Source organism: Pleurodeles waltl, chromosome 1_2 (genome assembly GCF_031143425.1).
Source record: "Pleurodeles waltl isolate 20211129_DDA chromosome 1_2, aPleWal1.hap1.20221129, whole genome shotgun sequence".
Classification (NCBI taxonomy): Eukaryota; Metazoa; Chordata; class Amphibia; order Caudata; family Salamandridae; genus Pleurodeles; species Pleurodeles waltl.
Genome location: NC_090437.1, coordinates 928,708,146 through 928,724,807, shown reverse-complemented (window position 1 = coordinate 928,724,807; position 16,662 = coordinate 928,708,146). Strand labels below are relative to the sequence as shown.

At 45.1% G+C, this 16,662-nt stretch overlaps 1 long non-coding RNA gene across 1 annotated transcript in view; it reads right to left on the bottom strand.

The window, feature by feature from the left end:
- The window catches only part of LOC138246181 (uncharacterized), a 156,946-nt gene extending 143,062 nt beyond the window's left edge, over window positions 1-13,884 (bottom strand). Inside the window, exon 1 of the long non-coding RNA XR_011194236.1 lies at window positions 13,803-13,884. This is a non-coding gene — a long non-coding RNA (uncharacterized lncRNA). The remainder of the gene's footprint in view (window positions 1-13,802) is intronic.
- Between the last annotated feature and the right edge of the window lie 2,778 nt (window positions 13,885-16,662).

Here is a 16,662-nt window from a genome sequence, read left to right as displayed (position 1 = left end):
GTACTTGAAAACATTGGTGTGAGTGGGTTCATTGTTCATACCAATCCCTATTTGCGATGACATTCAGTATAGGTGGCAGGAAGACTGTAAAAACCTGTGAGCTAAACATTGCATGCTCAGAACTGAGCGTTCATTCGAAGAAAGGAGCATAAATAACTTAGGCAGGACATGAACTAGGTGATGTCACATTGGCCTAGATCAGAGCTGCCACTGGGATTGGCATGATTGTGTCATGCCCGAAGGCCAGATAGTGAGGGACTCATTCCAATTTGAGAGTGCGTGTGATTCCTACGTATGATAAGGGTCTACATTCTTTTGTCTGACCCACCGCTCCCCCTTGCTCCAACCACTCCTCTATCTCAATTGCAAAGGGAGGTGTGTCAGAGTGCAAACACAGTGGGAGAACTCAGAGATAGCACATACTGTATTCCTTTACTTGGGGTATGTTCATCTCTCTCTGCCTTTTTAGATCCTTTAGGTTGAGTATACAGGGTGTTACAGTAATGAAAATTATTTAATCCTAAATTTAACAAAGTTTGCAATTGTTGTTAGCAAAACTACAGCTCCGCTTCTTAGCATGTGGACACAGTGAAATGCTGTGCCAAATTGATCAACCTATTCAGTCACTTCCAAGTTTGGTATGTTCTGGCACGACTACTTGTGGTCATTCTAAGAACTACACCTTATTATGAGGCACCCAGGGAGAGTTGTCAGGTCTGTGTACCAATTGCAAATGTTAGGTTATTAGGATCATTTATTTTTTGGTGGTTTTTAATCATAATTGTTTCTCATTGATGATTTTGAACCCTTCTCTTTCCAAATCACAGTATTAGCACCGATTTGATTACATTTATATTGACCTGGATCCCAAAACTCTAACATGGCTTTCAGTTAGATCCAGCATACACCACAGTTCTACCAGTGCTCTTCACTGTTGACATGCAACGCTCGTGTGCATATATAGCTCTGCTTGTTTGCCTCATTCCTGACCAGCACATATTCTTTCAACACACAACTGTGCTGACCTGCACATTCACTGTATTCCTCTGCTCTGCCTTTGCAACTCAACCTTAATATACATGTACAACATGCAGATACAGCTCCACCAATGGGCCTCTGATCCCCAAATACCATGTGCACACAAAGCTCTATTGCTGCACCTTAAACGTGACCTGCACACACCAACACAGCTACCAGCGCACCTCAATCATGACATGTTCATACTATATACGAGCTGAACTCTGTCAGTGTACCTCATTCCTAAACTACCAGTGCATCCCATTTTTTACCTGCAGGTATACTGCCCACATACAACCTTACCAGTGCACCTCAATCCTCAAGTGCATATAAGATGTACAAACAGCTTTGCTATTGCTATTCAATCTTAAAAACAAAGCTCTGGCTCTGTATATGTATGAACCCTGGGGAGCTAAGAATGAGCAGGAGAGACAGGGAACTGAAGATCAGCCTGAGCCTTAAGGATTTGAATTTCAACAGGAACCTTGAGAACTTAAATTGAGTATTGCCCTTTCTGGGGACTATGGCATGAGTAGGAGCCCAGGGGACTTGGGTTTGGGCAGTACCTTTGAGGTTCTGGTGGTAAGTCAGAGACTCAAGGCATTGGAGTGACCAGAGTTCTAGTGGCGTTGAGGTAAATAGAAGCCTCATTGAACTACATGGAGAACATGGTCCCTAGTGATCTAGAAGTGAACAGGAGCTTGCAGGTCAAAGTGAGCGAGAACTACAAGTTCTACAGTTCAACAGGCTCCATAAGGTGAGAAGTATTCTAAGGGCACCTGAAAGAGCAGTAACCTTTTTGGGATCTCACTGCGGACAGGAGCCTTACGCATCCAAATATAAGTAAGAGTATAATTGGCCCTTCCACTGGAAAAAAGTGCAATAGTTCTGAACGTAACTGAGTACCCTGGGAACTGATAATGAGCAAGAGCCTTAAGGTGGTAGTGAGTGGCAGCAGCTATACTTCGCCCTCCACCCCAAAGGGTCTCTTGATGCTGTTTTAATATAAGCAGAGGCCACTGGTCCCTGAAGGTGCACACACACATATCAAGACCTAAGAGTGATTATGATCCTCTGGAGACCTGCTGGCCACTCGGGAGTGAGAACCCTGTAGGATGACCAGAAACCTTAGAGATTGACACCAAACAGGACATTCAGGGATCGGACTTTGAGTATGAGATAAGGGACCTAAGGCTGAACACCATACTCAGGGACCTCAGGTTGAGAATACAACGTATACCACTGAAAATGAGCGACAGGAAACTGTGGGTGAGCTGCAGTGGAATAATTCTGTTTCCTGTCATGACAAATGTTGCTGGCCCTGTGTGCTTTAAAACGCTTTTATCACCACAAATGTTTGCCAACATGAGCTCCAGAATCCCATCCAAACAACGTTTTGCGAAAGGTTGCGATTTCCAAATGTGTGGGTCACATTGTTTTGGCTGCATGGGCCTAACTGTGGTCTCAAACCATCCCTGCTTCAGGATATCTTATAGGTGCACCGTCTCATTGTCCCTTCAGGAGCGTCCTGCTAGTACAGCCTCTTGGTATCTAATAACCCCATAAAGGCCTGAAATACGAGAGCAGCGAACACAGGACGAAAAACAGACAAAGGTATCGCAGTTGAACACAAAATATCTATTTCTTAGCTTTGGAACTTCTTTTCAGTGACTAGTCTTCAGTGAGTACAGAGATATTTTAAGGCATGGGCAAAGTGGGTTCTGGCCCAGGACCTCCACCTTTCTACATGCTTCATCATTAAGCTTTCAGGAAAGTCCCAGGCAGTGACATAACGCAAAAGTGAAGAGGCCAACCGCACAATATGAAAAGGGTCTCTTAGGTCTCCGACATCTCATAACTAGTACAAGCCTTTGCACTGAATGGGGGTCCCTTGATGGACAGGGCCCTTTAAAGGTTTGGGGGCCAACAAAGAGGGTTATTAAAGATCAGATTATAGCTGCTGAGGGCATTGATGAGCTGAAGGTAGTAAATTGAGAGTTTTTCCAAGCAAGGAGCCCCAAATTATGTTTGCCCGGATTCCCAAAATCCTTCGGATGTCCCTGAGTGAGTAGTACACAATTGTTTGTTAGATTAAAATGTAAACACAGTCCCTTTACACTTGTGTGTCGATAGCAAACATAACCTCTGTACTCTGCAAGACGCACTGGTATTTTTAGGCTGTTTGGTTAAGCATGCGCTTGACTTGAGTGGTTAAAGCAAACACAGCGACGCTCTGTGTCCCAGGACATTGAGGCCATTCAGCTTCAAGTTTATTTAGAGAACTCAGCCTTGATGGCATACTAGGTACAGGCAATCTTTCATGCAGGAATTTGGATGAGCCAAGTGTTAGTCACAGAAAGGTGTGAAAAGTGTTTTTATTCATTTTTGCTTGGGAACATTACATGTTTTTTTACATTTTTCTCGAATTTCGTTCCTCTGGCTATATTTTAGGGAGAGACACGATGTCATAAAGAATACATAAATTCATTCTACATTCTGTGTTCCCGACAGGCAGAGAGCCAGAATCCACGGCATACGGGTGCAAAGTTCATCTGGCACGTTGAAGATAGGGCTTGATGAGCTGTGCGAGAGACGAAGCACTGGAAGGCAACCTTGGGCAGTCATTTGCCCTTCACAAAATCAGCAGGCGGAAGTTTGTTAGGGGCACATTGTATTAACTTTAAGAGTAGCTTTGCCATGGACAGAAACCATGTACATCACTTAGAGCCGATTACGAGTGAGGCGGATAGTTGAATGGCTTAACATATCAACTTCCGGCCAGCATCTCTGCACTTTTAAAGAGTGTTATTGCTCTTTTATTTTTTGTCATACATGGGAATAAATTTAGATGTTGGCAAGTCTCTCTTGTTAGTGTTTGTCGAAGACTAGCACGCATTTTTGTGGGTTGTCTAAAAAATGTTGCATTTTGGGTAATTCATGAACAACAAAGAAAGATTCCAAAATGGCAATGCTAAAAATGTCAACAAATTTGGTCATTAGCGATTTAGAGCCAGATTTTTATTTGGTCAGGTGGTCCACCATTCTGCCATGGTGACGGAGAAAATGACTCCATCCTGATGGTGGAGAGGCCACCTACCTAATTTATAAATGATCGCCAGGCACGTAATTTATAGCTGAATATGCTCAGTTATTAATGCAGGGGATAGGAGAGGCAAATCCTCTGCATGTGTTTAAAGCTCTTCAATGAAAATTGATAGCCTTAAAAGATCTCAAGTTGTCCAGTATCCTGTTTTATTTGATGGCTTGTCAGCTCAAAAGAATGGGGCTGATTTAACCAATCTACCAGCCCAAACCTGGAACAATTAGGACCTGATTTCGAGTTCGGCGGAGGGATAACAATAATTATCATTCTGAAGCAGAAAAGAGATTTGAGCGCCATCATTTTGAATCCTTTGGTGTTGAGCAATACATTTATTGGACACACCAATGTGGACAAAATTAATGAAGTGTCAACTGTAAAGAAATACCACCAATCCATAAAACGTTCCCTTTAGACCCTCTGGATTTATTTTGCCCCTGCTAAGGAGCTCTATACAGTGTTTTCAGTGGCAGGAACGATATTCTAATTATGGAGAATGTAGAAGACCACCTATCTGTCTTCATTTTGCTGGCATCAAATGCATACCGTCCAAAAGAGGAAGATTAGAGGGAGATGGTCTGAACCTTGGCCACTACATAGAGATGAGCTGTTAATCCAACTACAGGCTTTGTGGATTAGGATCATTGCTGACTCTACTGCTCTCCTCTGCTAACTTTGAAAGGGTGAAGAAGTCCTTCTTTTTGTTATAATGAAAGGTGTGGAGAGATTTACGCCGCAAGGGTGACCTCAGCCAGTATTGCTGAACCAAGAAATACCATGGGAGAATTCCTTGACAAGTGGTCAAGGTAGCTCATAGACTTGGTGCCTTTGGTAACTGGTAAAAGAGGGTACTAAATAAATTCCAGGGTCTGAAAGTAAAACCCTTCTACAGACATGGACCCAACTCAATCAGAGCTGCAATCAATCAATCAATTGGAACACGCACTCCCACAGCATTCAGTCCACAGCAGTGGTACTTTTTAAAAACAAAATGCTTGAACAATATTAGTTTTAGTCAACTTAAGTTATTTTGGCATGAACTACACATTTTGAACCAAATAGGGTATAATTTATATTTCCAAATGTACAAGTGCATCTAAAAGATCATTTTATGTAACAAATAAATTAGGTAACAAAGGTAAGTCAGATCTTGCCAGGTCACAAATGTCTGACAACAATATCATCTGTCTCAAATACATTAAAACACATTCAGTTGACACATTTCATACTTAGCCAATTATGGCAAACAACCAGACTACAACAAATCCTCGCACTTATTCTCAAGCCTAGTTCCCTTTAATGGACAGCACTTATTCGTGAAACCAGGTTTCGGCTGCATATGAGACTGCTATTCTATGTTTCACTCAGCAACCAAGGCCTAGATTTACTATGATTTTGTGTCTGAGTTGCGCCACTTTTGTGGTGCAGCCACTAAGCAAAATCATTCTTGGCATTTACTACGACAGGCAAAGACACTGCGTAGTTACTTTGCATCGGGTAGGTGTTACATGGGTGGAGCATAGGCGTTCCCTTGCATACGACCTTGTATGTTGATGCAAACTGAGATTTACAAAAACTTGTAAACCTAGGTTTGCACCAAAATGGTGTGCCTTCCTGACAGAGGAGTAACAAAGAGAAATACCTTTATTCCTCCTCGTTATTTCCTCTTTCCATGTGTACTGCATTCTGCAGCACACATGGAACGAGGAATGTACCTCTAAGGATTTTTTTTCTGCAGGAAGCTGTCCCTTCCTGCACAAAATGATCCTGCCCGTTACACAGGCACCCTTGCAGGGGTTCCTACGATGGCGCTGGGCAGCACATAGGGGGTCATTCTTACTTTGGCGGGTGGCGGAGGCCGCCCGCCAAAGTAACCCCGTCAGAACACCGCACCGCGGTCGAAAGACCGCTGCGGTGATTCTGAGATTTGCCCTGGGCTGGCGGGCGGCCGCCAAAAGGCGGCCGCCAGCCCAGGGCAAATCAACCTTCCCACGAGGACGCCGGCTGAGAATTGAGCCGGCGTAGTGGGAAGGTGCGACGGGTGCAGTGGCACCCGTCGCGTATTTCAGTGTCTGCATAGCAGACACTGAAATACTTTGCGGGGCCCTCTTACGGGGGCCCCTGCAGTGCCCATGCCATTGGCATGGGCACTGCAGGGGCCCCCAGGGGCCCCGCGGCACCCCCTACCGCCATCCTGTTCATGGCGGGTTTCCCGCCATGAACAGGATGGCGGTAGGGGGTGTCTGAATCCCCATGGTGGCGGAGCGCGCTCCGCCGCCATGGAGGATTCAGAAGGGCAGCGGTAAACCGGCGGGTGAACCGCCGCGGTCAGAATGCCCTTCGGAGCACCGCCAGCCTGTCGGCGGTGCTCCCGTGGCCGGTGACCCTGGCGGTCACCGGCCGCCAGGGTCAGAATGAGGCCCATAGTGTGTCAGTGCAAGGTGAGAACAAAAATGCTCCATACCTTTCCAAATATGGAATATTTCTGCTCTCTTTCACGCAACAGAGTGCATCAAGTTATCTTGCTGCACCACGTTGCTGGAAATAATGGTAAATATGCCTCTTAGAATGTACTCACAGTAAAAATTAACAGAGGTGTTGCAAGTCACAAAAGGCACAGCCAAGCTGGGACTTCTGAACTGGTCATCTGTCAGCAATGAAACAAGGTACTTCTCATACATTGGTGAATACATATCTTTTTGAACACTTTTCTATGCTCATACCTTACCAGTGTAAAATGCTGTGGGCAAGCACTTTGGGGGTCATTCCGACCCGGCGGGCGGCGGACGCCGCCCGCCGGGCGGAAACCGCCCAAACACCGCCCGCGGTCTAATGACCGCGGGGACCATTCTAACTTTCCCGCTGGGCCGGCGGGCGATCTTCAAAAGATCGCCCGCCGGCCCAGCGGGAAAGCCCCAGCAAAGATGAAGCCAACTCCGAATGGAGCCGGCGGATTTGCTGGGGTGCGACGGGTGCAGTTGCACCCGTCGCGATTTTCAGTGTCTGCCAAGCAGACACTGAAAATCTTAATGGGGCCCTGTTAGGGGGCCCAACGACACCCGTTCCCACCAGCCTCTTCCTGGCAGTGTAAACCGCCAGGAACAGGCTGGCGGGAAGGGGGTCGGAATCCCCGTGGCGGCACTGCATGCAGCGCCGCCATGGAGGATTCCCCCAGCCGGGGGAAATCCGGCGGGAAACCGCCGGACCCGGCTGGGCGACCACGGCTTCACAGCCGCGGTCGGAATACCTGATGTAGCACCGCCAGCCTGTTGGCGGTGCTACCTCCGGCCTCCACCCTGGCGGTCTATGACCGCCAGGGTTGTAATGAGGCCCTTTGTCTTTTACATTGTCAGCAAATGTTCCTGTAAAGCTAAATATATTTTATTTGTATTTGTAAAGCACAATATCACCAGTGAGGGTATCCTGTTTATGAGCAGGTGTGTGTGCCTAGCCATGCCTATCGTAGGTTGGTTAATTGAAAAGCCAGGTCTTCAGCTTCTGTGATGTAGAGTGGGAGGCCATTCCTCACAATAAGAGTGATGTAAGAAAACACCTGCTTTCCTGATCTGATTCTGTGTATGTGTGGGAAGTTTGGGAGTAGGAGTTCATTGGAGCTGAGGTGGCGGGATGGTTGGTGGAAGGAAATGAAACTGTTTCAGTAGGTGGGGCCTAAGTTGTGTGGTACCTTGGATGTGTGTGTGTGTGAGGAGTTTGAAACAAGCACTTTTGTGTATCGGGAACCAGTGGACCTCCCTGAGGTGTGGTATGATATGAGTTCTGCATGGGAGGTTGACAATGAGTCTGCCTTCCGAGTTCTAGATGGTTTGTAGTCTTCTATAGAGGACTTGGTGATTCCAGTGTAGAGGGTGTTCCCGTAGTCCAACTTGCTAAGGACTAGTGTGTGAGTGAGTGTTTTTCTAGTGTTGCATGGGAGCCATTTGAAGATTTTCCTCAGCATCTTCAGGGTGTGGAAGCAGGATACAGTGACAGAGTTAACTTGTGCTGCCATGTCCAGCAGTCTCCATGAATTCCATAATATGCTAACTTTTAGCTGCATACAACTAAGCCCTATTTAAATTGGTATCAAATCTAATTCCCTGATATAAGAAATCTGTCACACTTAGTAATGATGTTTCATTATTAAACATCTTCCTTCTGTTGAAATTCCATGGGCCTTATACTATTACAAGAGATTTTCCCTAAGTTTGTGAGGTCCAACCTTTGCATAAAGGTAACAAGGGGGCATATGTATGAGCCCCTTACACCGCCATTGCCTCACTTTTTGTGATGGGCCGCAAACTCACATCTATGAGGCCACACAAAACCATTTTGTGTGGCTTTAAATGGCCTCATAGATATGGAATAAGGCAAGGCAGCGTAAATTGATGGGTTGCCCTGCTCTGCACAAGAGAGGTGTTTCATGGGTGTTACGGTGGGTGTTCTCATGCAACACCCATAGATTTTGACGCATCCTTAAATTTACAAGAGCTTGTAACCATGGGATGTGCCAGAACCTTATGCCTCCCCAGGGAAGGCACAACAAGGAGAAATATCTTGATTGCTCCTCGTTTTTTCCTCTTTCTATGTGTGCTGCATTCTGGAGCACACATAGAAAGAGGAAAAAGCCTCCTAGGATTTGTTTTTGGAGGAAGGTGCCCCTTCCTGCACTAAAACAATCCTGCCTACAATGCAGACACCCTTGCACCGTGGTGCAAAGGTGCCAGTGTTGGCGCGAGGCTGCCAAAACGGCACCAGCGTAGTGGGAAAGGACAGGTATGCACCATATTGCTTAAATACGGTGCATTTCTGCCCTTTCCCTTTGACGCAGGGCAGCACAGCAAAATGACTTTCTGAGATGCCCCTTGCAAGAAGCATATAAATATGGGCCAAAGTTTTTAATCACTTTCTATAAATCATTTGCCTGCTTCGGCATTAAAAGAGCATCTTCTGCATATAATGGACTGGTATCAATTTAAGGCCAACTTTGGTTGAGTTCTGAAACACCTATCTCAACACTGCCTCAACATGGCCTTTAAATATCATAAAGTAAAGGTGAAAGCAACCAGGACTCAACCTCTAGATTACTTGCATGCAGCAAGGCACCTATCTCGGCAACATCTTTCTCTACAATAGCTTTTATTACTCCTGCCTCCTCGAAAGGTTAATGTTCTCAATTTTGTTACCTAAACATGCAATTTTAGTTTTACTCCATTTGATCTTTATGATAATCATCTTTATGATTTGATCTTTAGCTGCTTGTTTTGTTTGATGTGTTGCTACATCACCAGTTTTAAGAGTTGTCTTTGTTTTAGATCAAGCCTGAGGATAACCTTAAAGAATTACATGATATGGGAGCTCATCCACAAGTCACATCAAGATGGTGACGGTTCCAGCTGGCGTATTCTCTGCTCCATCTATCAGAGGAGGGCCTGGTTGTTATATACATGAATGAAAACAACTTTATTGTTAAGAATGCAGGAGAAACCCAACGGATGTGTGTATACAGTAAATCATTACAGTAACAGGGGAAACTTTAAATCAATCAGCCATCCTCTAGCGAACTAAGTTAGAGGCAGGGGCAGCCTTCTCAATGGCGAAGGAGCATCGCTGCCCTAGCTAAGCCAGAACCTGAAAGATTAAACAATATTTCATTATTGTTTTATCTTTCAGCTTCTGGCTTATCCATCAGCAGGTGCAGGGAGGGGTGGGGCATGGCGAGGGGAGAGGGACAGTGGAGTGGAATCTGTGTACTGTGTGCACATGTGTGTTTGGCCGGCAGTCTCAGGCCAGCCCAACATACATGCACACTTAGGTTTCTCCAACCCGGCTGAGCTACACAGCCGGGCTGGAGAAACTCCACAGACTCCCACGTAGTGTCTGAGCAGCAGAACAAGTAGCTCAGACCAATCCTGGCACTGTTTTCATGCCAGGTTTAGCATGAGTGCGGTGCCAGGATTGCTGGAGAGCCTGTGCTGGTGCCCTAGTGAATGGTGGGACACCACAAGAAGAACAGAAAAGCAAGGCGGCAGGCAGCGGCAACGGGAACAGGTACGTTTTTTTTTAAAAATTTTATTTCTCCACCCTGTCCTGGTCCCTCCCCACCCCGCCTGCCCTTCCCCTTGGGATTTGTGGCGGCCGTCGCTAGCAAGAGGTAGACATGAATGGTGGCAGACAGAGTAACTGTGAGCTGAAAGAGGAATGGGTTGACTATGGATAGCGGAACAGATTAAAGAGGTGAAAATATAACTTAGTACATTTAGATATTGTAAACAATTTGGACAATCTTTACTGTAATGAAACTGCACTCCCAGATATTGTTATGCAACTATCGATCATGTGACCAAAGAACTGCTCTGTTTTATGACTTCCACATGCAGAAGTCTGGGTAAGGTGGATTTAATTAATGAAATACTGTTCATGCAGTGCTCACATAAAATATTCTTATTTCTTTGTGCTAAATAAAAGACAAGCACAATTTTATTCAAAAGCATGTGCTACAGTGAACAAATTTCATTGGATACCAGCATGAATACCAGCAGGAGCTCAAGTACCAGAGACATATAGAATATTTCAATATTTCAATAATTGAGACTCAAAAAGACTAGAGAGTATTGGTTAGGGAAAGTTCTGATTATGCGTTATTGTGAGAAACCTGCATTTCCCCACACATGTTGAGTGAGTCTTCCTTAGCCCTCTGGTGCATCATCCCTGATACTGCTATTTCTACCATTGCCTTAGACGCCATGGGCCAGATGTAGGTAGGTCCGATTTTGCGAATCGGAAATTGTGAGTCGGTGCAACTCGCAATTTCCTGTTCGCAAAATCAGATGCAGAACGGTGTCTCAGACACCATCTGCGAGTCGCTATGGGGTCGCAAAGACCCACCTCATTAATATTAATGAGGTGGGTCACATTTTGCGACCCCATAGCAAGTCCCTTCACTCACAGGGATGGTGGCCTGCTGAAGACAGCAGACCTCCATGTCTGTGACTGCTTTTTAAATAAAGCAGTTTTTTAATTTATTTTGCAGCCCGTTTTCCTTAAAGGAAAACGAGTTGCAAAATAAAAAAAATAACGAAACCATTTGGTTTCGGTTTTTCAGAGTAGGCAGTGGTCCATTGGACCACTGCCTGCTCTGAAAAAACCCTTTTGGCAACATTGACAAAGATGAAAGGGGTCCCATGGGGACCCCTTCCCTTTTGCGAATGGGTTACCACCAGTGTGACACTGGTGGTAACTGCGAATTGCTTTGCGACCGCATTCGCGGTCACAAAGCAATTTAGTATAGCGATGCGAGTCGCAAATAGGAAGGGGACACCCCTTCCTATTTGCGAGTCGCATTCACAATTTGCGAGTCGGTACCGACTCGCAAATTGTGAATGAGCAGCGCAATCAGCATTTTGCATGGCGCAAACTGCGATTTTTGCAGTTTGCACCATGCAAAATGCTTGCTACATCTGGCCCCATGACCCTTGCTAAGACATGCCCTTGGGTTCTCTCCCAGATGCCATCATTCCTCCCCTGACAATGAAATCCCATAAGGCTTGTGATGCCATGTTACTTCACCCCCATACCACACATATACTGTTTTAGAGATGCCCATACTCGCCACTGATATGGGGGAACAGCATAGTCCTTCAATTACTTAGCTAAGACCTCACGGCCACCTTGCGTTACTTCTCCTCCAGTGGAAGTCCACCTATGGCTTTACCTCCACTTCGCTCTCATTCTGAATCCTGTGGCAAACTCACCTTCAGATTAATTTACAGGTTGTCATATGATAATCCTGACATTCATGTTATATTGACATAATCCTGCCATGCCATGTTGTACTGGTAAAATGCATCAATAAGAAGAATTTGAAAAAATTAGTTACTTCTCATATTTGGTGATATTTTTAGTTTGTTACTTCTCATATTTGGTGATATTTTTAGTTTATCAGCCTAACATAAATATGTTCTTGCTTTCTACCAGTCTTCGAGAAGGGTGGTTTGTTGAATTCATGTGAGAGCGATACTATCACACTTCATAAAGAGGGTATGTAATGCTAAATTCTAAATGTGGCCCAAAAAGGCATTCTTGGGTTCCTTTTGGACAGTCCCCTTACTGAGGAAAGAGACCGGTCGTGCCCTGCACCAGGGTGAACAGCTGCTACCACCCTGCACCCTTGGGAAAGACCTGATGTGTTGTGTACTGGGCCCTTGATGACCATCTGTCACTGACCTACACATAGGCGATTGATGCCATCAAACTCCATGAAGAGGATACTTGAGGTAAAGCACATCATATGGGTTGCTGATGTTCCAATTTTAGAGATAGTCTAAAAGAAGGCTGCTCATGTACTGAACACACACCAGACTAAAACCCTGGATCACCACCAAGAGTATCTGTGAGACAATGTTGCAAAAAATCGATAAAGTGCATCTCATTTTGTCTATCCTTGATCTTCTTGCTTAATTTTTGTTAAACACTAAGGGACCCAGGCCTGTGGCGAAGGGCAATGCAGCAAGTATCTTGCTGAGCCACCCTGTGTCACCGGGAAAGGGCAGAAATGCACAGTATCTACAAATATGGTGCATTTCTGTCCTCTACCCCTGTGCTGGTGCACAAATTGCTGCCATGCACCAATGCAGGCACCCTTGCCCCGTAGTGCAAGGGTTCCCGCATGGTGGGGATAATTGCCCCTTCCTGCACAAAAACAATCACAAGAGGTGTTTTTCTCTTTTTAAGTTTTCTGTAGTATGCAGCACACATGGAAAAAGGGGAGAAATAAAGATATTTTTCCTTGTTGCATCAGTCTTATGTCACTCCGGAGGTGGCCTGGGAATCTGATGCATCCCCAGACTTGTAAAGCTGGGAATGCGTCAGATTCCTTTTGGTTCCATGGGTGTTGTGTGGGAACACCTCAAACAATACCCAAGGAATGTCCCTTCCACTCAGCGCTATGCATGAAAGGGGTCTATATTTACAAGGCCATGAAAAGCCACGCAAGGTGGCCTTGTGTGGCCTTGTAAATATGGGCTGGCACATTGCGCCACCAGGGCATAAAAAAATGACGCTCTGGTGTCTCTGTGTGCCGCTACGGCCTTGTAAAAGAGGGCCTAATTTTATGGCAAGACCGGAGGCTCCTATTATGATTTCTTTTCCTGCTTTATTTTCAATAGCAGCTGCAGCCAAGAAAAAACACCAATCCCAAAAGGTTTGCAGAACAAGCAACCAATGGGAAACAAAGAGGAATCTAACCACTCACGACCCTATACACGTAAAGAAATACCAATTCTGACTGCAAGCAGCCCTCTTTTCTTGCTGCTCGCAGTCAAGATAAGAGTATCTCTTTGGTGCTTTAATTACTTTTATTATACATGTTTATTTATCCTGTGTTTACTAACTGTTATTTAAATGTTGAAACGTTATTAGGATTGAGCGCGTGTTTGCGCTTTCTTTCGTTCAGTTTGAAGCTTCTTTGAAGCTTTCCTGTCCCCACGCTGAGATTCAGCGTTTCCTTTTTCTCGCGTCTTCGCGCGTCAATGTTCTATTATGAACGCCTGCTGCCGCGCGTTCACTTTCTGCTTGACTTGTTCCCCGTGTTCACTTTCCGCTTGACTGGTTCCTCGTCTCTCCCCTTTCGGAGCGCTGAACTTTAACATCGTTATTTCAGCAATTTTAATCCCTTGCTTGGGCTTACCACGTCTCCGGTGTTCCACAGACGCTCCGCTGTTCCACAGACGCTCTGCTTAAAAACCTCCTTCTCTGTACTTGGCAGTCTTCCCTAACTAGCCACTTCCTCTTTAGGCGTGGCTTCATCGCTTCTGCCTCTTGGTTGGCAGAGTATCGGTGAGTCACTGCTCTTTACCTCAAGGCCCTTCTCATCAGTTTTTTAACCCTTTATTTATCAGTTTTCTTTTTTCTTTACAGTACAATGGATTTTTCAGGTTTTTTCTCTACAAATGAGGATTCCGAAGAGGCATTTTCTAACAACTTAAATAACTTTATTCAGTCTTCTGTGAATAAGGCAGTTTCTGCCTCTATGGTTAAAATTTCTAAGCAGATTCAGAATACTGTGTCTTCCTGTCTCTCCCAATCACACTTGGCCCATTCTGCAGGGGAAAGCAGAACGCGCAAAGCCTCGGAGGCTTTTTTATCTAATCAACCAAATGCCTCTTCTGCGCTGACGGACAGTGAGTTAAACTCACACAGGATAGAGGGCGAAGCTCCTCACAGGCCTTCTATTGCAGAGGGGAATAACTCTATGGGTACAAAAAGTAAATCCAAGACAAAAAATATTTCTAAGACCCATAAGATTGTGATTGAGGATATTAGAGACACAAATGATGATATGGACGATATTGGGTCCAACACAGATAACGATGATACTAACATCTCTGATTTTTGGATTGGGCCTCCTCCCAAAAAGACTAAATCAGCTGATCAACCACATTCACCCCTGCTGGACTCTGAGGGTAATCCCATGTTTGACCCTGGCTTAATTCATCACCCCAACTCCACAGAGTGGTTACCCTCTGATCACGTCAGCACATTACTGCAACTCCCTCTATCGATCCGTCAATGGTTACCTTTTTCTCTAAGTTCGGGAAAGATCCCCGCAAAGGGGTAGAGAGAGCTTGGTCCCTCTGTCAGGACAAAGTACTCATCATGGTTGGGCCTCTAGCCCGTATTTTTGACTTAGCGGAATCCGCAAGGATCAATGATGAACCTATAGATCCTGAGGAATTATCACTCTGGATTCAACGAGCCTTCTGCTTCCTCGGCAATGCAAACTCTGCCATGACGCATGAAAGTCGCAAAGGTCTTTTACTCAGGTTAGATCCGAAGCTGGCGAATCTTGCAGCTATAGAACCAGGATCAAAAGCTGATGGTCTGCTCTTTGGGGACTCTTTCATCAAAGAGTTGAGTAAATATGTCACCACCTTTGCCTCACTGGACAAAGCGCAGCAGTCCTTTAAGGAAGTATTCAACACGCAGGTTTTTGACAGGGCCGGTAGAGGCAGAAGCCGCTTTACCGGACGGTCCTTCAGAAACCAAGGCTTCAGAGGCGCATTCAACTATCAACAACAAGAATTTTGGCCGCAATTCTACCCCCAACGCTCCAGAGGGTTCAGAGGCAGAAATCAGCTCAATCCCAAGTCTTACAACAACTTAGGTAAGCCAATTTTCTGGCCATCTTTCTATAGGGGGCTGTCTAAAAATGTTTCTTCACAAGTGGAAAGAGATTACCTCAGATCCTTGGGTTCTCAACACCGTCAAAGGATACTTAATAGAGTTTTACGATACACCCTTTCAAAGGTCTTCCCTTCCTCCTCTCCATTTCTCAGAAGAAATGCCAAATCTAATCTCTTCCGAGATTCAAGATCTCCTTCAAAAACATGCTATTCAGTGCGCTCTTCCTCTTCCATCCAGCTTTATAAACCCCTTTTTTCAAGTAATCAGGAAAAACAAAAAAATCAGACCAGTCATCAATCTCAAGCAATTCAATCAGTTCGTCATATACCGTCATTTCAAGATGGAAACAATACTTCATCTCAGGGACTCACTTCTTCTGAACGACTGGATGGTCCGTCTCGACCTTCAGGATGCCTACTTAACAGTGCCTATTCATTACTCTCACAGAAAGTTTCTTCAGTTTCAATGGCAACATCAAACTTACCAGTTCACTTGTCTACCCTTCGGTCTTTTATCGGCCCCTTGGTGTTTCACCAAGCTAATGAAACCTATTGTAGCTCTTCTCAGATCTCACGGTTTCAGAATGATAATTTACCTAGACGACATTCTCCTCATGCATCAAGACGCCTCTGTTCTTCATTCTCAACTGTCCAACACTCTCTCTCTTCTTTCAGATCTAGGTTTCATACTCTACAACGAGAAATCGGTCTTTATTCCATAACAAACCATGGAATTCCAAGGTTTTCTAGTCAACTCTGCTCAAGGACTCCTCCAACTTCCAGCATCAAAAATAAAATTCATCAAATCACAGATAACCCTCTCTTTACAGCAGACTTTTCTCTCCCTAAGGTCTCTTGCAAGAATTATAGGTCTTCTTTCTTCCTCGATTCAAGCTATATTTCCAGGTCCTCTCCACTATCGGGAGCTTCAGAGATTAAAGCTTCATCATCTGCACAAGGGTCTCGCCTATTCAGATACCATCCCTCTCGATCTCGAATCCCGTACAGAACTTCAATGGTGGCTGGATCATCTAGAAGCCTGGAACGGCAGGACCATCTTTGCATCAGCCCCAGATCTTGTCTTAGAATCCTATGCAAGCCTAACAGGTTGGGGCGCAAGGTGTGGTCAAATATCGACTGGAGGCACATGGTCTCCTCAGGAGTCTTCATTGCACATCAACTGTTTAGAGATGCTTGCAGGCTCCTTTGCGATCAGAAGCTTCACCAAAAACAGAGTCCAATGTTCAGTTCTCCTACGTATGGACAATCTATCTGCAGTCAAATACATCAACCATCTCGGCGGTACCAAATCCAAATCTCTATCCGAATTAGCCCCAAATTTCTGGAAATTCTGCCTCCACTGAA